This window comes from Aptenodytes forsteri, unplaced genomic scaffold, assembly GCF_000699145.1.
Source record: "Aptenodytes forsteri isolate BGI_AS27 unplaced genomic scaffold, ASM69914v1 Scaffold2, whole genome shotgun sequence".
In the NCBI taxonomy this organism is placed as follows: domain Eukaryota; kingdom Metazoa; phylum Chordata; class Aves; order Sphenisciformes; family Spheniscidae; genus Aptenodytes; species Aptenodytes forsteri.
This window is the reverse complement of record NW_008795695.1, coordinates 313,226-340,658: the sequence shown is the minus strand read 5'-3', so window position 1 is coordinate 340,658 and position 27,433 is coordinate 313,226. Positions and strand designations below refer to the sequence as shown.

Sequence of the window (27,433 nt, the reverse complement as noted above, 5' to 3'; positions counted from 1 at the left end):
CCGTCCCTGCTCCACTGGGGATGTGGGACTGCAGGGGTGAGGCCAGGGCCATGGGGCTGCCAGGGCGGTGCGGTACCCTCACTCTCCGACCAGTCCCTTCCCGCAGTCCCCAGGCTAGGCTGGGAACAGTGACCAGGGTCGGCAACGGCCCAGCCCTCTCCAGTCCCCGCCGCAGGCCCTGGGCCTGGCTGGGAAGGCAGCCCCAGAGATGGGATGGGATGGGATGGGGATGGGGATGGGGTCGGGGTGGTGCCTGGCTCAGAAGGGCCCAGGGGTGTGGTGTGTCGGGGCCAGAGCCTAAATGCAGCTTTGAAGAGGAGGGTAAGCCCTGCTGAGGTTTCTCACAGGTCTCTTAAAGACTGAACACCCATGCCCCGAGCCAAGGCAGCCAAACACCAGGCAGAGGTGGGGAAGTGATGTGCTCAGGGACCTGGCAAGTATAATTTGTACTCATAGATACGTATGCACCACATACTACTGCTCTTCTGAGCATGCAGGCAGCGAATAAACACAGTGCCGGCTTCATTGCCTCCACACCCTGGCCAGCCTTGCCGAGTCCATGTGGGACAGTGCTGGTTCACTCTCCTCTTCCAGCAGGAGGATTTACTCATTATAAATTCCCACTCCTCCTGGAAAAGAGGAGCCAGAAGGGATGGTGAGTCACCACTGCCTCCCCGCAGTGCCCCTCCGGCCACACCATTGTACCTCATCCTCTACACAGCAGAACCGGTAAAATCCCACATGATGCCTGAGAGATTTCCACTTCACAGTCTCTTACTAAAAGCAACATTTACCATCTAGAAGAAAGAGGGCAACTGTGCATAGACCACTTTACAGTTTGATGTGCAAGACTCCTAGCAAACATATGAACCAGGCCTCCAGCCTTCTGTGGTCTTCATAGCAGTGCTCCTTGATCTACTGACTAAAAGCTGCTGGTAGTCTGTAAGATATTACAAGATAATCTCCAAAAATATTGTAGGATTTAAAAACTGAGAAAGAAGACAACATACACACATCCCTGCACATGCAAGCCAGTACACAAACACGTGGGGAAAACAAACCTCATAAAAGAGCATCCAAAGTTTTGCTTCATTTTTATCTGTTGCTAAATGATAACCACTGCACTATCACTGAAGAAAAAGGTCTTTGGTTTGTTTGTGTTCTCCAAAAGGTTCAGTAGTCCTTTGATTAAATAGGATTGGGAATCACTACTATAAAGCACCCATCACTGTCGCAGCTGAGCTCCTCCTGAGTAAATTAGATCTGCACTATACGGCACCGACTCAATTGAAAGGAGCTATTTGCTCTTCAACCCATTCTTTAATGTTTTGAAAAAAAAATTGTTGAGAGACTGAGAGAATGTTTTATAACAATCATCCTGCTGCTGGTAGTGGAAATACTTTATCGTGCTCTGGAAGATGTGTTGGGAGTTAGTCTTTCATATGAGAGACTCATTTACTGAGGATCTTACTTTAGAAAGCCAGCTTGTCATTTTGCAGCATTTTTCTTTTCATTTCCTTGACCATTTTATGTTTAAATAAAGCCAGTCAAATGATCTCCTCAGCTCCTAGATTTTGATATCTTTATTTTATATCTTTATCTTTTTATTCATTTTCCGAGCTCCTGAAATAATACACATTACTGTTATCATAAGCAAGCTAGTCACTCTGCTACCATGCATAAGCAATCTAGTCACACTCTCCTTGTGACATTTTCCAGGTTAAGGAAGAAAGTTAAAGCTTATACTAAAGTCATAAAACAATGGATTTTGTATCCTGAATTTTTCCTCCTTGAGAGCTCTTCCCAGCTGCCATTAGACATGTCTTCAGCTTCCACCCTGCAAATACTCCCAAGGAAACCCTGCCTGAACCCTGTCCATGAGGCAAAAGAACAAAGTAATCATGAGCAGAGTGGTACACATCACCTAGTAGGCTATACAGGTAACAAAGTGAAAAGCAGCTGCTGCTTTTTTGCAACACAATGTTAAAGTCTACCTTAAAAAACTGCCCAAAGCTCATCAGAGATGGCTAAAATTCCAATACTTTCTCCAGTGAATTGCTCAATAACTTTTTCCTTAATCTGCACTAGATGAGAGCTTTTTAAAAAATGAGCAAGCATGACTCATTTTTATGACCAATGCACCATTCGCAAAATGCTTTCCAACCAGATTGCAGTTCAAATAAGACATGTGTATTGTTGCAAAACAAAATATGCTGGCTGAACAGAATGTATTCATCTATATTAGTTTTTCTTTCTAAATCCAGCACACTGGGAGCTAAATTAATCTGCTGAGTGCTAAATTCATCTACTGAGAGCTACTGTAGATTCAGGGAAATGTTTTGAGTGCTGTAGCAAACAAGTCTCACTCACTCAGGAGCCCTCTGTGGGCTGTTGGTGTTTTAACCATTTTGTCTGCTTTCAGGCATGCAAACAGCTGATAGATGAGGAAAATGCTCATTGATTTGCAGCGGCAGCACTACAGCAAATCAGCCCCAGAATGAGGCACAATCATGAATCTCTCCAACTATGCATATTTATATGCAGCTGTCGTACCTCCAAGTCTCCAGTATTCACTGTGTGAATACACTATGCAGCTGTCGTACCTCCAAGTCTCCAGTGAATACAAAGTGCTTGTGTGGCCACCAAGATGCACAATGCTATCCTGCAGCCTGCTCTCACTTAACTACAGTAGAGGAAGATGGAATATACAGAAACACATTTCATTTTCCCTAGCTAGGCTACCCCAATAACGTACATGTCTAATATGAGTATACTATACTCCCATAAATTCTTAATCCAGAGGCATTTTCAAAGGGCTAAATCATTTTAAAGGAAAGAAACATCTTGAAAGAATATATTTTCAGTAGGGTAGGCTGAGCTACAACAATATAGTAACACAGACAAGCTGTCTTGCTAATAGTGTCAAAAAGCCCCATGGTATTGAGGAAAGGGTAAGAGAAAGAACCTTCCCTTGTGCTAACTACAGTGGTGATGCACAGGCAGCACACAGGGGCACAAGATGTATCTTGTGAATGTAACTCCTCAACTCAGAAATGGGGGACAGGGGTTAGGAAGAGTGACACGGGGTTTTTCTTTTAGCTTAGGAAACTTTAAGAGTTGAAAACATACCAAAAAAGGTGGAGCTGAAAAAGAGAGGTCCTAGTAGAAACACAGATAGAGAAATGGCTCTGTGAAAAAGAAAAAACAGAGATCTGGCACTTGGCAGAAGGCTACTGAAGTGAATGCATCAAGGATTCGGGGGGCTGGCTCGTCTATTTAATGGTCAAGCTATTAGGTGACTACTGAACTAGAATGACATTGTAAGTTGTTTCCTACAGTGTATGAGCCTGATTTCACACAAAGCTTCTGCAGACTTCTATCAGAAGAAAGCCAGTGCTGGAACCCAAATTGTGCAACATCCAAAAGGAGTTGAAACAAAGCCTATAGCCTCCATGTACAGGTGAATGTGGCTGCCTCTGGTCAGGCTCCCCACAGCTGGACTCACTGGCCCATCCCCTTGAGGAAAGTCTACCCTAGGAGCTCCCTGGGGTTACTAAGTTACACAGAAAACTTACCCTCCCAAGTTAAGTTGGACCTTGCTGCTCAGGCAAAGTCACACTTGCAAACAAGGGTGCACACAAAAGGTTGAAATCTAAAATCAATACAATCCAAAACCATAAATAAAAATCATATTTATATATTTTCTTAAAACGTCTTCATCGAGTTGCTGGAAATATTTACATTTGCTACCACCTTGCAAGCAAGCCACACTAAGACATAAAAGGGGGAAAAAACCAGGATAGAGTATTTTCACATCTGGTATTTACAATTGAAAAAGAGTACAATCAAGTTTTATTTATTGTGGCAATCACATATAAACTTAACTCCTACTATGAAATTATTCTCATATTTTCAGTTTCAAAGAACAATAGAAAAAGACTTCCACTAAATGCCAAAAAGAAATCTCCTACATAGTATATATGTGCTAAATAAAACTGCTAATCTGAGAAAGACTGTTACAGAAATCTACATCATTGTAAGATCAAACTCCAAGTGGTATTGTATCAAAATGATGAAAATCTTGTATGGATCAGGAAATGAAGCAAATGGACCTATTTTATCTTCAAGTTTATTACTGAAAATGGGTTTTATGATTTGCTGTGCATAGTTAAAGTGCTAGCCAGACAAATTACAGCTGCTCTTTTAACCTGAACATAAGATGGCACAGTTCCAGCCAATCTGAAGTATGGTTTCTAGGCAGGATGTCAAATCTCAGCCCCCTGGGTTCCAGAATGATGGATTGAACCTTGAAAGTTGCAGCAGAGCAGCATATGTGATTTCTGTACTGTATTTTGATCACTCATGAATATATTAAAGCATGTTCATGCATGTTATTCAAAGTTTCGGTTTATTGTTTTAAACTATCATTCAGGGAAAAAAAGAAGTAATTTTTTCCAAAGGCAAAGAAACAAATACTAAAAATGCAATGCTAATTTAAAGGTAAAAGAACTGCTTATAAATTTGTTTTTTCTTTGTTTACTGAAGAGGACATTAGGTAATGATGCACCATTTTAGAAGCCAGATCTCCTCACACAACTATGGGCATATACTGCCTACAAATGAAAAAAAAAAAGAAAGAAGCTGTACTTTTTGCATTATCAACTGCTGCAAGTACATGACAACTATTAATCTTTTTTAAAACAGTTTTTGGCATGCAAATACACTGTCCAAATGTTAGACATCAGCCACAGTTCTCCACCTGCTCATTCTGATGCTCCAAATGTTGCCATACGACCACTTCCTTAATTTATTTTCCTCTCTTCTGTGTCCCTTTTACTTTCAAGAACTGTTTCCTTACAAAATCATAATTAAAGCAAGGAAAGATATCCCCCAAAATGCCCCTTAGCAAGCTGGGGGAAGGTGGAGGATACTAATATCATATGTGGAGAGTATTGTGCAGTTCACTCTGATTGCGTGCTTGGGGAGAGGCTCCTTGGGCAGGCACCGTCTCCTGCTGTGTGCTGTGTCACACCTAGCACACTGAGGGGCTCTGGGCTCAGCTTGTGAGTTCCATCACAGGACAAGAAATAAATGTTAGCAACATCACCATACTGCACGCTAAACCCCACTGAAGTCTTCAGCTGACCAAGATGCACGTAAATATGCACTGTAAAGTTTACAGGATCAGGGGCAGAGCAAAGTTCCTAAAAGGCTGGGGCAACTTCAAGGGGAACACACACTTTTAGCAGAAGTAAAGACAAAAACAAAGAGTGGAAAGTCAAGACATCTTATGAACGATTTGCACAACTCAGCATTTTAAAAGCTCCTAATTTACATATTGTTCAGCTAGTTAATGTCTGCCTCCAGGACATGTTTTTAAACGTGGTATTAACATTGTGAATTTTCTGCTTTTTCAACTTCTGTGGTTTTACCCTTCAGAATCATCCATTTTATGATGACAATAAAAAAAATACCTTTGATTTTAATTTAGTAACAGTGTTACCAATTTCTAGCTTAAGAATGGTTTTAAATACTACCCTAAATACATAGTATCTATATATTTTACATCATGGAAAGGCAAATAATACAATTTCAGAATCTGGTTAATTTGTGTTTCTGTAAGATTATTAGTTTAAAATAACCTATAAAGTTCTTACATTGGCCAAGACCGTATTATAGACTCACACAGAAGACTGGGGCAGGAAGGCACCTCTGGATATTGCCTGGACCAACTCTGCTCAGAGCAGGGTCAGCCAGAGCAGGCTGCTCAGGGCCGTGTCCAGTTGGGTTTTAAATGTCTCCAAGGATGGAGCCTCCAGAGCCTCTCTGAGCATCTTGTTTCAGTGTTGACCATCCCCCTCAGTAAAAAGTTGTGGTTTTAAAAATTATTTTAAAATGGAAATGCCTCTTGTCTTTTCACTGAATACCACTGAGAAGCGTCTGGCTCCATCTTCTGTACTGCATCACACCAGGTTTGTATACACATCATGCACATAATGTGTTGTATTTAAACATAAGAGATTAAAATGGCTAAAGTTCATTAGCTTGCAAACATGCCTTCCTATCTTTCCAGTTAATTTTTAGCATGTAGTTGAGGGCATGACACCAATAACAACAAAATAAGGAAACTAATAAAGATGTACTAACTTAAAGAAAAGATGGCAGAAATACTTATTATCTTAGTGTCCTGATCTTTGCTCATAAGTATGTACAGAGAAACCAGAAATGACGGGGTGAGATTCAGTGTAGATCTTCAGGGTTTAAAAATACTAGATTTTTTTTTAAGTTTCAAAGGAAATAAAGCTCTGAGATTACTTTAAAACCTAAGGCATTTCAGGTGTGAAAAGCAACCCCTTTAGTTTTTTGTTTGTTCTTTAAACAGTGCTGTGGACTACAAAATAGGTTTTAAAATTTTACTGCATTGACAGTAAAACATACATAAACATTTTAAGTTTCTAACATCACCTTTGCCGCTACTGAACTTTTCGTAAGAAGGGCTATGAAGAAACACCTCTTAAATTGAAAACATAATTACACTGAAGTTAAAAGGAAGTTTCAGTCAATTTCAAAATCAATTCAAGAGATATTTTTAATAAAGGTGTGGAAAATTAAGAATGTGACTGTCAGACATTACTTGGAATTTGCAGGCTTTTGCAAATTTGTATTTTTGAAATTTGATTGACTCTATATCCAAACAAATGGTTACCAGACAAGCTACATCACTAAGCAGTTCACCTTTTTATTAATGTCATAAATCTGTGTATGTTTCCATGATATGCAGCCCATAAATAAATCTACCAACAGTTAGGCAAAGCTATTAATTTAGCTATAACATTTGACATGAGGAGCATTATAGTTAATTGATTATAGCCTACATCAAAAATAATTTTGAATGAAATCTGTCCAGTGTAAGCTGCTGCTGCTGTTGGCCATTAAACTCCTTCACTCAATGAATCACCATGAAAAAATGACCTCAACAGTTCCCCAACAATAATATGAATTTGTCTTTTATTTGTAATTGGATCATTTGGTATTTTAACTGGCCAACTTTCCAGGCTTAGGATCCTACACTTTATCATCCTTATGTTTAATTTGGTGCCAAGCACTGAACATTTGTTTCTTGGTTATTTCATTCTTTGACGTCTTACAAAACTGGGAGACTGAAGTCGTATTTACTAAAAGTTAAAGCAGAGAGGGCACAGCAGCAGCAACTCCTCCAAACTGCCTTTCCAACACTTCTGGGAAACAAAAGCAGACAAAACAGACAAAAGACTACGTACCTTTCTGCCTGTTCAGCCATCAGATAGTCTACTGAGTAAGGTACAAGCTGCAGAGGTTGGATCCCTCTATGATGCAGACACAGGGACTACGAACATTTCAGTCTAAACATGGGCAACCGAGCAGTTGTCAGGAGATGGCTTCAGGCCTCCGCCAAGCCAAACCAAACAGGCAGCTTTCTTCTGCGTGCCACAGACTCTGACTCAGGCTTTTGCTTATCACACCCCTGCAATGAAATTCTGATTCTGCTGAAGTCAATGACAAAAGTCTTGTTCAACAGGGCCAAAATTTTGCCTAAGTTTATTACTGACTTTATAGCAGTGACAAAATCCGATATCCTATTACCAAATTCTTAAGACACCAGCTGCCTTCCTGTTTAGGATCACACGTTAACATAATGTTTTTCCAATTATTAAATAGATATTTGTAGCCATAAAAGGGAAACCAAAGAAGAAATAAAAAAGGAAAGCAAAAACCAAATAAAGGACAACTGCTAACAGTTAGCATGTATGCTCTAAGTACAACAAATGAATTTTCCAACGTAAAGGCACTAATTTATTACCAAAATGCTTCTTTCCTTTGGATGGAAACTAAGTTCTCTTTTGTCTTTTTTTTTTTTCCCTTTTTATTTTATTCTTTGTTACTATTCATTATCATTAAATTTCCTGTAATTAAGACTGCTGAATTAAAAACACATGGCTGCTTGTGAAGCCAATACTTCTCAACATACTGAAATCCCAGAACCATGTTTAGCCATGAAAGAGCAGATCAGTTTTCATTATTGCTATAGGATTTATTAAAACTTAGTATAGTACAGCTACAAGTTCTATCTACTGCCCAATCACGCAGTTACTGTACCTGTGAGTATAAACGCTGCACAACTTGAAAGTCATCTTACAGAACATGACATTGCAATGTAAAAATCCAATTCCCAAAATGTGTGCTGATTTTACTTCCAACAGACAGTCCATATAATAAGCTCAGGATATCCATTATTTTAAACTAACTCAAAAACACTGACTTTTATGAGACAAAATCGAGGAAACACTGCTGAAGCAATATATTTCTAGACCTCACTGACTCAATAATTTTCCAAGTTCAAAAAAATTTTTTTCCCCTGCCACTTCCACATTTTTATATGGTTGGCTTTACCATTTTGCAATTGTAGTTTATAACGCATTATTTACCCCAACCTGCACCTGTCAGAGTCCTGTCTGGCTTCACCTTCCACCTGCAGACCTAAAGAAAAATTGCTTCTTTAAATAAATTTTTCGTATCACAGTAATGAAATACTATATAATTCTTTTCAAGTAATATGGCAGCTTGTTTCAAAGAAACAGAGAATCATTGTGCCTGGAGAGAGATGCTGTCTAAAGATATTGTAAATACTTGTCCTCACAGCTTCTGATGAGGCCAACTTGCTGCGAAATGCCATTCTTCAGCTACACAGGGCATTTCAGACCGTGTCTGGTTTTCACCTCCAGTCCTACTCTCTGATATGTAATAGATTTCTTCATATGTTATCTGACTGGCATTTAGAATAATGCATTACAGTAGGTTTTGCAGGATGCCGTTTGTGTATTCATAATGAGTAGAAAAAAGCAGGAACGAACTTTAAGTACTGTGTGAAGAGCAAAGGACAATCCTTTGAGTACAATCTCCTTTTCAACTTTCTTATTTCATATGCTCAGGTTATTTTTTGAAACAAACTCCCACAAAAATGGCAGCTTTTGCATCCTTCTTATGATGAGCACTGCACTGTGTAAAGGCACCAGCCAACTTCTATATTTAGTTTCATCCTTCAGATATGATATTGACATTTTCTTAAATTTCTAATAAAAGCTATAATGATTTAAGAGTTGGTCTCCAGGAATAAAACTGACTAAAATGTATCTCCAGATACATAAGTGAGAATTTTGCAATGTACAAACTTTCAGCAAATATCATAGGGCAATATGGTCTCTGTGACACACAACTTGTTCTTCCCAGCTTAAAATACAGGAGAAGGATCATTGTTTAGAGTCACGTAGCACTGTCCATAATGAAAAAGTGGTGCAGATTTCAAAGCATAAGACGACCGGGCACTACTTCAAACCTTGGAGAAGAGAGTGAGGTGCTTTAGACCAGTGATGAGAATCCTCCTCTAATTTTCCTCAAGCTTAATAACCCACATTGCAAGAGCTCAAAACAAAGGGCAATGATTTTCCTGTTGCTTGACTTCTGGTACCTAACACCTCAGTTAAAAAGACATGTTTCCATGCCCATCAATGGAGAGAGAGGGGCTTTTCCAGAGGGAAATTCCAATTGCCTTTTTTTCTGAACTGTCTTTTTACATTAGGTGATGGAAATAGCCCCCAAAGTCTCCAAGAACGGATGCCCGAGAACCATATCACAAAATCAAGGGATTCCAATGAATTATTATTAATTTCTACTTCTTTCTGCCTCCACTGAGGACACAGTAAGTGGACTCTATCTCTATCCTAGAAACCATAGGAAATTCTTCAGAAGCTACGACTGAACTATAAGAGTAAGGAATTAATGCAAGCTGTTAGGAAATAATGTGCTGTGAGGGTAAAGGCAGACCCAGCTGAGCTAAAGCACTGCACTGTAAGAAAAACACACAAGGATCTCATTTAATCACCTGCATAAATATAAACTTGGAATAACTTAATTGAACAGAAGAACCTTATGACATGATGCCACCTCTTTTTTTTTTTTAAACACTATGCTTCATAACCAGTTTTAGCAAAAGCTTTACAAAAGCAACAATCAAAAGCTAGTAAACAAACAGACAAGTGTCCAGTGAATGTGTGATGCAAAGGTTACCCTGTGTTTCCAACAAGGAAAAAGAGGCAGGAGCAACACTGGGAATGAGCAATAGGAAGGGGCTGAGCAGAACTGACCAAGATGAAAGCAGAAGTGACTCTGGGACAAAACTGAGATGCCCCAAAGTGGTATAACAGTGAGCACTGGAGAGTTTCAAAATCAGAAAAGCACTTTCCTGACCGGATTTCAGATGAAGAGGTAGCCAATGGAAGTAACCCATGTGTGATACCTGTACAGCTTTCTAGCGCGACAGGCCTATATTGCAGCATCTTGAGCATTTTGAAGGAAGAGCTCTAAGGAAAAACATAAAAGAAGAAAGTGAGGTAGCTAAACTAGTAAGTGACAGAGGAAAACAGAAAAAAAAAATCTCATGGAAAAAAACATGGGAAACCCACATGGAAAGCTTTTATTTCAACACTGAATTCTTAATTTCAGGCCAAAGTCCATCTGAACTTCAGTTAGGATTTTTCTTTGCTTGCTGTTAATAAGGTGGTGAAAATCACTTTGTCATCACTTTGGTGTTCTCAGAGGTAAAGACTGAAATATTTCACCATCAGTGGACCCAAATAAATGAAAAGCTATCTGTATAACAAGACCACTATTCTTTCCTAACTTCTTCTCAAGTAACGTGTTGGAAATAAATCCTTTGAATTTTATTCTGGTATATTTTCCACCAGGGTGTGATGCACACTATATTATATAGTCCATTTTGCTAACTTTTATGATGTCACATTAATCTGCTGAGAAGAGATCAGTTGTTACAGAGTCAACAGAACAAAAAATTCAGTCTGTTTTCTTGTTTTAACTGTGAGGCTTTGAGTATGTATAGCTATCAAGAACAAAAAAAGAAAGGCATGTACATGACTAGAAAATAAACAGAAAACTGCTGAACTAGTACTGGATTTTATTCTAGGATAATGGGCCCTGATGCCTCCCCTTCTCAAAGCCCATTTCCCCTTCTGTTTTGTAAATTTTTTTCAAGTATTTCCTATATTTCCCATTGAAAGCTGGGTTTTCCTGTTCTCAGTCATGCCTCATTACCCATGTTGTGCATAAAGAGGAAAGGGACTTCGGTCTGGCTGGAAGATGTTCTGTGAGATGACACATGATTCACTCCAGAACATTTTAAACATTGTATATGTGCAAGCAATATTGACATTTAACTCGAGATTTGGGAAAAAAAGCATATTTGAGGTTCTTAGCACCAAAAATCTTGTTTGATATTGTTTTCTGGAAATGCCACCTCACAGATGAAGTAAAGCAGCAGTCTCACTTCTAATTTCATCCATCAGTTATTCTGGTCTGATAGCTGTACATAGGCAGCCTCCCATGCTACCGTAACACCGTGAGTTCACTTTCTAGACTGCGTCATAGATTCCTCACTGCTTACTGGCTTATTACTCATGAACACACTCTACCAAATTATTTCAGCTTAAACCAGATTTTTCAACAAACACTTCTCAGCTGTAATGTTGCACTTGTTTGTAACAGGCAAAATGTCAGAGACCCCAGAGATTTGATTTGGGTATGCTCTGAAAACTTTGAAATCTTACCCAGGATTATCGGCCTCCTTGTGGTGTCCCATCCTCCTCCCTTTTTCATAACTTAGGTCACAACAGACCCCTATTTGTTTCCTTTTCTGCTCCTCGATTTTCACAATCTCATCACAAGTCTGACATCTATTGTAGAGATACTCTTGTGGAGTTTCCTTCAATTCCCACTGCAAGCTCAGATTTCTAAATTCTGATTCCTTTGATACTGATCCTCAGTGGCATTTTTGGCAATAATAATTCTTCTCGCCAGTTTCTTAATTTTTAAAAGGAATATAAAAATAACTGTTTACCACAAAAAAAATCAGTTGTTTTGTGCTCAGAAGGTGAGTACTACTTTGAGCGAAACACAAGCCCAGCACGGAAGGGCAGCAGAAAGGCCAGATACTGCTTAATTCCTACATTGGCCCTATCATTATTTCAATGTCATTTATCATCTTTGACGTGTTCAAATAGATGTTCTTCAGCACCTCAGCAGACCAACCACACAGCAGAAAAGATCATGGTACAGACAATATCAAATGCATTGTCTAAAACCTGCAAAAAAAAGTGTTGAATTCAGCGGTAAAAAACTGAAGGTACACCCTGGAAAAACATAGGAGGACTGTGGCTGATAAGGAATCAAACAGTTTATGGAAGGAATTAGGCAACTACGCTCTTCTCTACAACTTAAAAGCAGATGGGATAAACGCTGCAGAAAGAGAAGTTTGTCTGTTTGTAATGCATGCAAAGATTTGTGTTTTGGTTTTTTTTTTCTTTTCTTTTTCCTTCTTCTTTTTCCACCAAACCCAAGGGAACAGAAACTTTTCTACCTGAGAAGATAAAAACAAGGGTGGATTTTCAAAGTCCACACCACTCAGGTGGATTACACTGCTTAAAAAAAAAGCAGTCACTGACTAGAAAATCTCTTTTTCAAGATTCTTCTTGACATACCGTGGTACTACTATAAATTTTTAACCAGATGAATTTTACCAAACGTAACTCCAACTATGGACGAGCAACCATGGTGATTAGTTGGTCATCTTTTAATGTTATCTAGACGCGTCTTTAACTGTAAAGAGTTCCATACACCTTTGAAAACACTATTTAGTAAGTGTGATTTTAGTGCACACCTTCTACTCCATATCCTCACAGTTCCTAGTATTTTGGATGTATTATGGAAACCTGCTTCTACCTAAGTTTGCTTTCTAGAACCCTTACCTTGCCCACATCCTTGTTATATTTTCAGACCACGTGGTTTTTACTCCATCATGAATTATACTCTTGTTTTACTTTAGCACCTTCTTTCCTGCATTCCACATAGTTGGATTTTCTTTTTCTTTTTTTCACTCATATGCAGAACACAACAAATTGGAATTTTCTTCATTTTCTTGAAAGACAACAAACATCTCCAACACGCCTTCTGCTCCCTTACTCCAGCTTTTTTTGTTGATGTTTTCTATTTGCTCTAATAGATTTGTTTTGGATTTCCTGGTGTATTTTGTCTGCAGCCTATGTTTGCTTTCCAATTTGAGAACTTCATGGCAAACAGGGGTTGTAAATTTTCCTTGTAGAGCATTGAGGCAAACAGTCAGCACTTAATAAGATACCTGGTTGCTCAGGACGAAACAGACAGGTGTTTTTCACCGTGTTATGAGACACACTCTGCCCTACAAACTCCCCAGCTCACATCAAAGGAGAAATCTGAACATTACTTTAAACACTTTTGACAACAAGTTACCTATCTACCTACATAACTTTGACGGTATTTGATGCATTTGTCAGTGTTCAACATCCATCATCTTTTAAAGGAAGATATGGTAGTCTACTGCAGCTCTAGCTAGCATAACAAGACTTTGCAGTTTACCATTTTTTATCAAAACTTTGTCATTTGCGTGTTCTCCAAGCTTATTCATAGTATGTTACTGAATCCATTGGCAAAACACAAGCTCCATGTACTCATCTTTTGCATGTGCAAAAGGATTTGTTTAGCATTAGACACACATTCTCAGCATTGTACACGTCTGTTTCTTCCAGTGGTAAGAAAAGGCTAAAGTGAAATCCAAACAAAATTACCACAATGTTCAAACCCCAATTTATCTTCAACTATCCTATAAATACGGGATCTTCCCATAGGCACTTTCTTAGCCATTTAGGAAGCTGCCATCCTGAAGCTGAAATAACACACAATTTGTTAGGGTTTGGGGTTTCTGGTAGTTTTTTCTTTTTTTTTAATCTATCCACAATTCACTAGTAAGTACTGCCCTTTATTTAAGCTTTACTGAAGTGGGGCTTTCGCATTGAATTTTCAGTGGCACGTTTCAGATGTCTCTGGGGACAATGGACCTATGGATGGAGAAAAAGCAGAGCACAGAGAATTTTCTCCCAGACCAAGAGCTCCAGGAGGGTTGTTCCTCCTCATTTCAGAAAGCAACGCAGGTATTCAGGCACAGTACCAGGAAATACAGCTGCAAAAAGGAGCCATGATAAAGGCTGAAGAGACTTCTTTTCCCAAATGTCATCCACTAAAGTAGCGCTTGCCTTACAAATCTGTTTGCCAGACATGAAATGTTATCATAATGAAAGAAGTTAAATTTTTCTGACCAACTCTTTACAAGCTTAATACTGAAAAGCTCTGTGCACAGATTCTCCCTGAAATGTTAAAAAACTGTGTGTGTTGGGGGTGGATGGGGGTGAAGTAATAGGAGAAGGGGGAAAATGATGGAGGGAATGGGAATATAGGCTGAAGGGAACACAAAGGATCATCTAGTCCACCATGCTTCTGCAAGGCAGCACCAGTTATTCTTGTCTTTCGTAACACATTTGGCTAATGACTCCACTTCATTCAAACTTTCCTTGTAAATCAGATCTTCAAGACCTCTAATTATCGTCATTGTACTCTGCCTCCTTCTTGCTGTACAGTGCCCAAAGCAGGGTATCACACTCCAGACTACCAACACACTCACAACTAAGCAGGGAGTGTCAGTCAACAGCAATTGCACTCACTGAGCAGACGTGCATTTAAACGTAACTACTGACAGAGAGAGAAACTCAGGCCCTGTTCCTAAATGGCTAAAGCTCATTTCTCAGAGATACACAATATCCCTTTAATCATCTGAACTTGGAAGCCAGTTCTAACAAGAGACTGGATAGCTCAAAATAAAAAGCTCCCTTAACTGCATCACAGAAAAATGCAAATAATAAATATTTAGAATATATTCGCTGTTCAGTGCCTCTAGCCGTTGAATCAGCACTGATCAGAAATAATCTCAATTCTGAAGCATTTGATTAGCAAAGAATATAGAAATGGTCTTAGCAAAACAGGTGAGGAGGGGATATATTCGTCTTCAGTGCTAGTGCCACAGCTGACAGCCCAGCACAAGAATAGAAGGCACAGTGCCCACATTTCTGGCTGAGAGCAGATATTCCTTCATAAGAAATTTTAAAAGCAACGGTATAATCAGTTTGAATGACAATCCTATTAAGAGCTGTGTCTTTAAGCCTTCCTTAAACAATGCTGAAACATTTCAACAGGATGATATTAGGAAACAGCAAAATACCAAGGGATTTTCAGCCCAGTTAAACGGAGGGCTGATGCTGGGAGAAGGCAAGTTACTAGGGTCACGCAGCCAGACAGTGGGATATGGGGCCTCCGTGGAGACCACCTTTGGTTTCCCAAGGACTCTGTCTTGTTGCTAGTCATGCTGCAGTACGTAACGCTGCTTTGGCTACAGGTGTGTACTGCACAGGTTTTCCAGGTGCTGGAGGAAAACCTAAAGGAGACGAAAGCCCAGGGCAGCAACTTACTGCATGGCTGCATTCAAGCTTATTTGCAGCGTTATGACCTGTGTGCAGGTCTCATACAAGATATATTTATAATGGTGTAACATACTGACCTTGAGTAAATCAATAAGCACACAACTTTTGGTGGTTTCAGTGGTCTTATTTACATGCATAAATGAGGCTTATCCACAGCCAAAGCCTTTGAACTAGATTTTCCATATGTTTCTGCTATCGTTTACTTCATTCTGTCTAAGAAGGAACAAGAAAACTCACAGCTTAAATTGATAATTTGTTAATGTTTCACATTGTACAAAACCACAAGCACAAAGATTAAAGAAGTACAAAATATATAATATGTTTGTCACATGATACAGTTAGCAGGAAATATTTTAGACAATTTTCCCTCAGAAAAGGCTGGTTCATTAAAAGCAAAGGTATTTGCAAGGAAATGTGTCAATTCATTTGCCATTTAAAAGAGCAGAGAGTGTTTTGAAATTGCTCAATTATTCTATTTAGATATTTTCAAGATGAAGAAGTTCTGGTTTAAAGTTCAAAATTACCTTTTTTTTTTCTTTTTCCCCCAAAGACTAATATAGGTATGTAGAAAATCAAACCAAAATGAAATATTTCAAAATTACTGATACTAAATATTTAAGTTGATCTGATTCACCTTCCCCCAACCTTTATAAAATTTTTAAAATAGTCTTAATAGTAATGAGTCCCCTTTTTTCTGTGGCTTACTCTTCCCAAGGCTTTACTCAACGATTTCTAACATTATAGACTATTCTTATAGAAAAACTAATTATGAAGCCACAGACAGACGTCTTTAACTTAAGATGAAGAATTTTTTAAAATAGTCTTAATAGTAATGAGTCCTCCTTTTTCTGTGGCTTACTCTTCCCAAGGCTTTACTCAACGATTTCTAACATTATAGACTATTTTCTTATAGAAACTAATTATGAAGCCACAGACAGACGTCTTTAACTTAAGATGAAGAATAGGTATCTGGAAGACATAAGAAATGCTGGCAGTGATCCTGATTTACAAGAAAGTATTAAAATCAACAACTCAAGGCCCAAGGCAAAAAAATGTTCTAAATAGAGATAAAATGCAACATAAAGCAGGGGTTTTCAAATTTTTTCTGGGTGAAATAGGGTGCATTGCACTTGCTGAACTCTGGAATACTACCAAAAACAAGGATATAGATGTTCAGAAAAGAATGTCCTTGCAAAACTGGCAATAAATAGCAGCAACGGTATCATATATATACATAAGAGTTTCTCCACTCACAGTCATCAACCCACTGGCCTCTTATAAAATTGTACTCAGTGTCTGGCAGAGGTTTATACCACAGAAGAGTATTGCCTCAGCTGTTTTAAGTACACTGGACAGGTTTGTTGCACTTGAGGGGAGATATGTCCTTGGTGGCTTGTCTTCTGCATCTATCGGTCAAGGCAAGATCCTCGCCATCCAATAAACTGCCTTCTTCATGCCCCTTGATGCACAACCCCAAAAGACTTTTTGACATCTCCCCCTGTCAGGTCAGCATTTTACTTTCCAACTAATAAGAATACGATTAATCAACAAGCACTCAAAATTCTGCAGTTACCAAGGACATAAAACCCCCAATATTTAAATAATCTATTTTTTCAGTAAGCTACTTATTTTGTCTAACCCATCTGAGCTTCTATGAAAATTGACCCTTTACACAAAAAGGTTATGTACAAAACTGCGAACTGGGCTGTGGGTCTGGCCAGGGCTGGTCTCTGACATGAATAGCCAGTTCAGGGGAGTAACCACTAACAAGCCTTAATTGCAACAGACTGTGAGTTAAGTGCCTAGGTAGTGTTCAGTTTACACATTTTCACATCTAAATGTCTGTATTTTTGTAGACATTTCTAAGTTTGATGTTGAATGGCATTTTGCCAGGAAAAAAAAAAAAATACTTATAACAGTTGGGTGTTAAAATCCTACCTTCTGGGCAAACAGTGATTTAAATGTAATTTAATATTAAATGTATGTGCATGTGTTAGTAAATACATACTTGTAAAACAGTCACTGGTAGCACAGATTTGAAGTCTTTATATCAAGATGGAACATTTATAATATATCCAGTCATTACAACGTAAAAAAAAGGTCTGCTGTACTAGCAGCCAATATTGCTGAAATCAGCATTTTCACTCTGAAGTTATTAATATCCTGCTTATTGATTATCATCTGTTTCATTGCATCCTCAAGATGCCCCAGGCACAGATCAGATGCTATGTGCTGATCTGGACCCTCTATCTCAGTGACGTGAAAATGTTCAAGCCAGAACACTCTCGTTTACCGGCACTAGGACCTTACCGAGTTATTATGTTATTACGGAAAAGAAGAATACATAGGACAGTTTGCTACCTTTACTACCAAGGCCGCATTTTGAATCCCTCACTGAATCTGTCAATGCTTTTGTAACAATTTACAATATTTCATACAGAAAAGTTAATCCAAAAATTTAAGTACGGACTACATGTTAAGTTTTATATAAAAAATTATTTGATCTGAGCAGTTGTTTTTCTGACTAACTGAATCTTTTACAAAGTATTCCATTATTCACACACTTCAAAAGAGGGCTTCAATTCTGCTTAGTCAAGAAAGAGAGATTTAAATGGAAAAAGCAACTTCTATGCACAAAAGTCCAACTAAGAGGAAACATCCAGAAAACATTTAAATTACTCAGTGTCAGTATTTCCCTAAAATAAAATGTTAAGTATTAGACTCTCACTTGACAAGGAATGCTACGAGTCACATCTGCGGAAGTAAGTAAAAGAAATATATGCAAAGGTCAGGCAATATTACACACAGCAACTTAAAAAATCTTCTCTTATTATTTAGCAGCCTGGTCAATAGTCCAAGACCCTCAGGCTAGTAGGTCCCAGCCTTCATTTTTTTTAAAATTAACTGGAAGACATAGGTATCAGTAATTGGTGCAGTGCTGGAAGAAGCGTCGTTAAGAAGATGGCAGGTACAGCAATTCTTCCCTTGTGCTTGTTCCAAGCAGCAGTGGTAACTAAAACTTCTGGAGTTGCAAAAACTTTCTTCTGAAACAGGGATTTCATTTTAATAACATTTCCAAGGGAAATACTAGTTCTAACAAAATCAAGTGGATATTAGGACAAACAGTTTGTCCTAAAAATCTATATTTAGCTAAATCAAAAGATCTGTAATCTCCTCTCAACAAGATTTTAAAGCCTAGCACCTTTTATGAATTTTGTTCTAATTTATTTTTTTCCAGATAGTTCAACTAAGGATGCATTATGTAAGCCTATAAGTACAGGGTTTCTTCTGTTTTCTGTTCTGAGACAAATTAAAGGTCAATTTCCAGCATGTTATATTTTTCTTATTTTCTGAGTATTTACACATCTTGAAAATTAGGATAAAGGAGCTGAAATCTAAGGTTTTAGGGTAGCATTTATTTCACTGCACTGAAAACAAACAAACAAACAAAAAAGCCCAAACTTGCTGCATCTATCTGGTAGCAAATAAAATCACTAGCAAGGAATCACCTCTCATGTTTTCATGAAATAAATGTTAATTGTTGTCCAGATAGATTTTGCATATTTGCCACAGCTTAGCTATGAACTACTCACAGAAAATCCTAAGAACACAATGTGAACATAAAATGCTACTGTCTGTTGTCTAAAGACACCTCAGTTTCACAGTGGGGGTGTTGATGCTTCCAACCTTTTTATTACCTGAAAACCCATCAACAGCTTTATAATGACAAATGCAACACAGTTCAATTTGTATTTGCAAAACTCACTTTTAAAAATGGCAGATGTGTGCCAGCACATCTGGAAACCACTTTTAATTATACTTTCCTCAAGTGGGAAAGCAGTAGCTTGTACCCATAGTGAAGCTTTTATATCTGACCACACAAATGCTAGCAACCACCTGTGCTTTACACTGATTTTCATTATAGAGTATATCACATTACTACCCTATTATTCCAGAACGACATTTGAAGCTGTTGTGTGACTAAGCTGCAGCAAGTGTGGTCTTGAAAAGGCCTCTACTCTACAAAAATGTAATAAACTTGATTGCAGTTAGGGTACTTACCGCTGAGGATATCACAATATGCATGCTCCTAATGTTGGCTTCTCTTGCTCTGAAAGTCATAAAAGATATACATTAACAATCATGATTACCAGTCTGGGAATTGGAATTTAGCAAACTAATGTATGCCCCCAAAATGAGATACCTTGTAAGTATTTGTAATTCCTTTCCAATATTTGTTTCTTTCCTACTATTAATACAGGAGTATTATAGTCAAATACTTTGCTTCTTCGGCCATGCTCTGAGATTACAAAAAGCAATTTCAACTGTGATCTGTCAGCCTAACGGTATTTCAATTCTGTCATAAATATTTTCATAGGTTGCAAACATTGTGAGTTACATGACTAGGTTGGGCTTTCTAAACTTAACCTTCCTCCCCTATTCCCCTCTGTCCCACCCAAATGTAACAGCTTTTTTACATCACTGTTCCTCATTTCTGACAACAACAACAAAAAGATTTCAGATGTCTTTTCTTCTTTACAACACTCTTTCAATATTTTGGAAGAGTGTAATGTTGACACACAAAATTTTGTATATCATAGTGGAAGAGAAAGGTTGAGCATTTGTAACGCTCAGCCCTTGGGAGACCCGGCATGCCCAGGACAGACTCGTCAGAAATGGACACCAGTATGTGTAACTTTGCCAAATGTAAAATACACAATTTTACAGACTGTATTTTAGGATAATTTGCTATGCTGACCTGCACAATGTGCAGGCAACTGAAAAAAACCCCAAACATCACTTTAGCATAATTTAATCTGCTTATCAGTTACTATGCTTGAAAGAAAAGCTTCCACACTGTTATACGCCTAAAAAACCACATTCACCTGTCTCATATTTTCTGCCTTTAATTCAGGACTTAAGTTCTGCGGTAACTCATGAAGCCACAGAGAACCCCTCACGGGACTGAGCCCTCTCCCATTGCGCTGCCCACGTAACTTCACCGCGTGCTGCCAAGGGCTCTGGGACTGCAGCTGAAAGAAACTCGTCCCGCTTTGAGAAAGACTCAAAGCAGACCTCAGCCCAGGATCCCAAGACAGCCGCTACGCTCCGTCTCTACCAGGCAGAACAACAACCGATCTGTACAGTCGCAAGTACCTTGGCTTCGCTCCTGCCCTCCCACCGCTCTCCCCCCGCCACTACGCACAGCTGCACCGAGGCGCAGAAGCGTCCCAGTGCCGCTGTCTCACACCACCCAGGAGAGCTGCTGCTTCTGTGGCAGGCAGGACTCTGCGGGTCAGCAGAGAGGGAACAGCAAGATTTGCTTTAATGTACCTTTTTTTGTCATCTCAGAGCATCCCATGTGACACCTGGTAGGCATTTAAACGTTCACCCAACTATTATGCATTAAAATAATGTAGGGGGTGTTCACTGGGTCGTATATATAACTTTTGCAAAAATGTTCGTAATATTTTAAGAGATTGAATATGTTAACAGTCCATAACCCCGCTGCTGTAAAAGCATAACCGGACTTCACATTGCAAATACATTTATTATCCGTGCAAAGAAGGCATAATATTCATCCTCCTATTCTATAATCTGTGGTAACAATTTTAGATTGCTAAAAAAAATGTTCATTTCTGTGACTTGCTTAGACCTAAAAGAAAAAAGGATCGTGGTCTACTTCAAAATACAGGCACACTCTGAATGTAACTTGTTAAAGGTTTTCCAACTAAATACAGGGCAAACAAAGACTGAAGCACTCTACAGTACTCTACAAAAGATAAAAATATGCTTTTTTTGTTTGAAGATGGAGGTATTCTAAAATCAACCTTACTGAAAGAAAATTATGTCTAATTATCAAAATAATGTGAATTCATTTCATCTTGGACATACACTATCTAAAGCAGCACTTCAATAGGGATACACGAGAAGCCAGGTAGCTGCACTTTCTGAACTCTGCTTGAAATGGTGATGTGAATTGATATAATCAAGGTCAGCCACAAGAGTAATTTTTAGATGGGGAGAAGGACGAGGGAAAAGACTGCAAATAGGCAAAATAAGCACTCGGACATCTGCTTCTTTACAACACAAGGAAGGCATGTTCAAGCCTTTTACTCAGTAAACCTTCCTCTTCAAGGAGTGCCATTGAAGACAACGAAGCTGCTTGAGGAAGGTGGCAATGCCAGTCACGCTAGTGCCGTCAGGAACTAAGGGGGAAGAGGCAGCTTTTGGCATCCCGGAGCAGCCAGGTCACAGGGTGCTGGATCCAAAGAGCCACAAAGTCGGGGGGATTCTCTCTGCTGATTACAACGGGCACTAGATCAGCTCCTTGCTCTTATACATCTTTAACTATCCCACTCATAACGCTGTCATCATGAGCTTAAGGATGTGACTGGGAAGGAGAGCAGAAATGTCTTTGAAGTCATGAAATATATCCAGGATCCTGGATACCTGCCATTTTAAAACACTGAGTTGAACGCACTCTGCCTTAGCAGCAGGTTAACGGTCTGGCAGCAAGAAACAAACAAACAGAGAAAAAAACCCCACCATGGATGCATCCTCCCTGCCTAACTCCCTCTGATTCCAGGCATTTTGGGCACACTGGAGCCATACCCCCATAACTACCCAGTCAGGCAGACCGCACGCCTGCAGCCATGCCGGAGCCTGCCCATCGTGCCGCTGTCCCTGAGACCCACTGGAAACCAGCTCCAGGGCAAGGGGCTGGTGCTCGGGGCAGCACACATCTGCAAAAGGGAAAACACCTGGGCTTAGGTACAGGGTGTCAGGGAGACTGAGCAGGCAGAGGGATTACTCCTGGGAGCAGGGTACCGCTGACAAAGCCACAGCCGTTTTCCCCAAGCAGGGCTGATGTCGTGCCCGTTCTCTCCTACAGCGAACTGACTGAAAATACTAAAAAGTCTTTGCAATCCTATTGGTCCTGCCAAGGGAGCTTGACTGGCAGGACAATACATGTTTGTTCTCAATTAAAAACATTATTTGGGCACAGTAATTCTTTAAAAGCCAAGAGGAATATGATTTTGTGATTATAACCACAATTTGTCAATTGAAGCAAATGTTTTAAACTATCAAGGTTTGGTAGAGAAAGAAGAGAGAGGGAGTAATAACAAACACTAGTATGACTACATGTAGCCTTTATCCAGTCAGTGCAATTTTACTTGTATTCTGAAATCACTGTAGCATAATCACAAACCAAAATCATAATTGTAGTGAAAAACCACATATGACATGCTGATATGGAGGGATTTCATTAGCACATTACATTACTGGATACTGCAAGTAGTCTGCCTGCTATGTTCTCCTTTTCGTAAGAATACAGAGCAATCGTGACTATTCTAATACAGAAAAATGGGAAGCAGAGCAAGAAAGAAATGGAGAGAATTTGTGTTAAATTGGATTTTCTTGTCTCCTCCTGTAGTTTTTATCACCCAGATGACAAAACATTATCATTAGCAGTTTATACCAAAAGTTAACATTTGCCCATCGTTTTCTATTTTCTCTAAACCACAAAGGTTGGAGCCTGTTATGCGCTCCCCTTATCTTACTCTGTTACTTTAGAATCTAAGAGCGCACTGTGCACATTAATCTTTCATGGCAGAGTTCACTGAAGTTCTGCCAAAATTCAATAATTATGTTCCATCCAATGCAGCAATTTATTTATCTCATTGCTGGAATTTAGAACATATAGAACAAAGTGCTTAGTTTATATGAATGAAATGCTTGCTAAACCCTCCCCCCCACAAGACAAAACAAAACAACCCTGTTTCATTTCTAAAGTTTTAAAACACGCAGTAGAATCTTTTGAGGAATAAAGCTATTTTTACAAGACCTCATGTTTTCTTGATAAACTGAAAGTGTTCTACAATGTGTTTAGGTTTTTTTTTTTTCATATAAGTGAAAGTTTTTTATAAATACATTTGTAACTTTTATTCACGTGTATAACAATATGTACCACTTACACTGCACCACTAAACCATGAAATATTAATGTCTAACGGTCATTAAAAATGCCAACTACAAAGCAAGAATTTGTATTTTAAATGGAGAATAAATTGGTTTGCTGCACTGAAATGGGTAACTGGGAGTTCAACAGTTCTATGGACTAAAATCTAAGATACAAAATTACAACAAAGTTAAGCTTTATAATTGCAGTCTTTCATGATATGTTTGCAAACAAATAGAAAACATAAAGCCCTCCAAGTAGGAAGATTAGAGACACGTTATTCCTGAGGGCTGTTAAAAATAAAAATGGCATAATGGAGAATACTTAATATCCTTCACCTTTTGTAGTCTCAGGAAAAGTAACTAACCAGTTATTCATCGACCTAACTGTAAAGAAGAAACTTTAATCTACCAGTTTGGGATTTAAAAACAGAATATGGTGTCTATACGTTTTAAACTTTACACTTAACACTTATGAATACAGAATGCTGATTTATCTGATGGAAACATGACTTCTTTGTATGTTCATACAGACAATACATTTCTTGATGAAGGAAAATGTTAATTTAGTGTCTGCAATCAGAAGCCAAATTTATAATATTTTCAGTTTTTAAGCAAAACTCTCTGTTACCTCATATAGTAGATTTTACACTTCAGGCATGTTATCAGACAAAATTTGACTCTGGATTTAGAAAGTGCTTACAAAGTTTTTGGAGCGTAACTTGCTGTGATTTATAACACAACCCTTCACCAACCAAAACAGAAATGAAAACCTCTAGAAGTAGTGCACTAGCATGTGTTCATTATTTCACAGTAAAACCTTCTCAGTAAAAGTGGGAATATCACAGTAAAACATTTTAAAGTTAGTTTTGCAGTAACTAGATGTGTATATGCATATTTTAAATTAACTGTACCTAATTTAGTAACTCAGGAGAGATTACTTCCACACACCAGCAAATAAATTCCATAACAATTTGTGAAAATTCTACTATCACATTTACTTTTGCACCCAGTATGGTCATTTTCTGGCAATGCTTTACATTAAAATAGGAATCAACTGTAATGTATTTTTCCCTGTTGTAAAACTTTTTAGAAATCCCAGAAAAATGCAATTAAGTCCTATGCATTTTATTTTACTAATGTTCTCCTCCTACTTTTTTCAACATCTTACTCTTGTCTGCTTTCTTTCATTGTAAATACAACGTGCTACAGTTAAACTCGTAGGAGACTTTCGAGAATTGTAACTCAGTCTCCTGCAACGTAACAATGAACAAACTCTCCCAGGCAAGTTATATGAAAGTACAGATACTGAAGAGTCTATAAAGCTCGAGTTTTTTCCCCAATCTAGCTATATGTCTTTCATTATGTAATAAAGGAAACACACACACACACATACACCTTACAGAAAATGTACGGTTTAACAGAAGAAAGACAATACCTGTAAAGCCCATTTTAACAGCAGGAACTACTGCAAAAGGGATCAAGGCTGGGGGGGCAGGGGAAGGTGCGAAAAGGCTGTTCCACATTGATATTGCTGCTGAAGTATGGTATTGCTTATAAGCAAACAACACATACAGGAAGAAACGAGCAACTCCTCGGCTATAGCCACAAGTGCTGTTATGTAAAATAAAAATACCTAACAAAAATGCTGCCTAACGCATTTTGTCTTTACATTGAATGCACATGGAAAAGACACTAGGGTAGAGTATAGACAGCATGTAATCGGAGGTCCTTAATTTCCAATTGCTGGGTTGCTTTGTTAAATACAGATTAAATTCACAAAACGTTCAAGTGTACAATAATAATGTATTCACTTACAGTGCCAGACTTGTTTATATAATATCAGCGAGGAATAATCACCCATTTATTGCACTGATGATCTCCACAAGTTTTGAAACTCTGAGCACTCTTGAAATGTGAACTTTCACAGCTCCTTATTAATGTTTAGACTAACTCCCTTTCCCCCTTTTAAACAACAAAGGACAACGCAGCTCCTGCTCCCTGTCTCACAGATCAGACCCATACCCAGACTTCAAGGAATCGGGATAAATCCAAAGGTACATCCGAGATTTTCCTTGCAAATTTCCCCCCAATGGATCTAGGCATGTATTTTTTAAACAGTTATATCAAAAAGCTTCACTCGCACAATTCAAACAAAGAAACTTCTCGAAAATGTCATTACTTACTGTTCACTGAGCATAATTTACTGAGATTAAAAGTTTAAAGATTCATCTGCTTTACGTCCACAAGGGTTTTAAGCAACCCCTAATACTGTATCCTGCTTAAATGTGACAATTAGGGCTGCTTTGGCATGTTGAAAAATATAAAGGTACCAAAGATCCTCATTATGCCTTAGCTCCCTGTAGCCTGGTTTTTGGAGGTGCGTAAGCTGCGGAAATTCAGTATGATAATAGCAACAATTTGGTACACGAGGAAAAAACACACACACACACACACCCCTGAATGCTTCAGATATACTGTATAAAGTCATTTTGACATGCCTACACAACTGGTTGTGGCAGCTTTCAGACATGATTCCTAATCACAAAAAAATGCTTCAGGTTCTTTTAGAGAAAGCTTGCCGTTGGGAAGTTGATTTTGGCCAAGTGCCAAAATCATGTGCAAAAAGGGGCCCTCATTACCAATTCATGGCAGCCTTCAGCGCTGACAAAAAATGTGACCCAACAGGCTAAAGCAACAACTAAAATTAAAAAGTATGAGACAAAGACAACTTACTTAATATTCCTTCCATCGCCACATTAAACTTTTCCGTAATTAAACCCTTGTTAGTTCAAAGCAGTTTTCAACTACTTTTAAATGATTGCACAGGCAGTCAGTAACAGTTGAAAGCTTTCCCTGTAAATTCTTCCTAGCTACTCCACTTTTAAGAGCAGTTGGGTCCGACAGCAGAACTTTCTGCTGTGCGCCTCTGCAAGAAACCCCTCTCCAAAAAGAAGCGAGGCGCCCGCGCGTATTTCAGCGAAAACTAAGCAGATCATTACAAGATTTTGCAAGCGTTAAAGGCATAGGAGGAGTGAGGAGGGGGGAGGAGAGAAAGGGCTCGGTACACGGGAGCAGCTATTTCCTAAACTTTCTGAAAAAGCTTATCAAAACGGGCATGCAAACATTAAGCAATTGCAATTAACAGCGCTCGCTGCACCACTATCCCATAAAAGCAGATTTGATACACGGCCTTACCTAGATGTCGTCTGGCTTTTCTGTGGATCAAAAAGTTTCCTGCCTAAGCACAGAGATATTCTTTCACAAACCATAAAGGCCCCTTTTATTAATCCAGCACTGTAACAGCCCGCTTTCTACACCACGTTGAGAGCAGGATGCGTCAGCTTTCGAGAGAAAAAAGTCTTAATACACAATTAGTGGCAGATTGTATAATAGTGGATTTATCTTAAAGAGTGAAAAGGCATTTTTTAAAAAGCAAAGAGGGTGCGGTCAGATGTTAGGCTATCCCTGAGAAAAGGGGCCTAGGCTGCACTAGTACCTAAATACTAGCAGAAGCTTACTGGGAAGGGAGCCAATGGAATGACTTTGTTTGACCCAGCTGCCAATCTCTCCTGAAGCACTGCGCCAGACTAAACACTGACACTATTTTAACTCAAATCAGGCTACAGCAGCTGTTTGCTTTCCGGCTCTCAGCTATGCACCATGGCCATGATGACTCTGCACAGCACATATGATAGAGCTGGGGCACTTCTGCTAAAATATGTTCCATGTTTGGACTGGTGGTATAGAAGCAGGGGCTGGGGGGGCTGCTGTTTTGGGGGTTTCTTTCTTCCTTTTTTTCTTCTTTTTTTTTTTTTAAACATCCCTGCCTCCATTTTCCCCAAAGCAAAATAAATATGAGATTTGAGGCTCGCAGAAAATTCGGCATTGTGAGTCAGGTGAAAGGAGAAAAGTTACTGCTTGGGACTGACAAGAACCAGAATACATTATAAAGGTGTGCACGTGCATGCATGACTCCAAAATCCATCTACAACCTGAATTTATTTATTTTCCTCTTGC

The 27,433-nt window shown here is 38.8% G+C and overlaps 1 long non-coding RNA gene across 1 annotated transcript in view; it reads right to left on the bottom strand.

Moving 5' to 3' along the window:
• LOC103901943 overlaps positions 1–26,896 on the bottom strand; it is a 104,845-nt gene extending 77,949 nt beyond the window's left edge. Inside the window, exons 1-2 of the long non-coding RNA XR_657758.2 lie at positions 26,612–26,896; positions 19,515–19,563 (exon numbers count right to left, since the gene is read on the bottom strand). This is a non-coding gene — a long non-coding RNA (uncharacterized LOC103901943). The remainder of the gene's footprint in view (positions 1–19,514; positions 19,564–26,611) is intronic.
• Between the last annotated feature and the right edge of the window lie 537 nt (positions 26,897–27,433).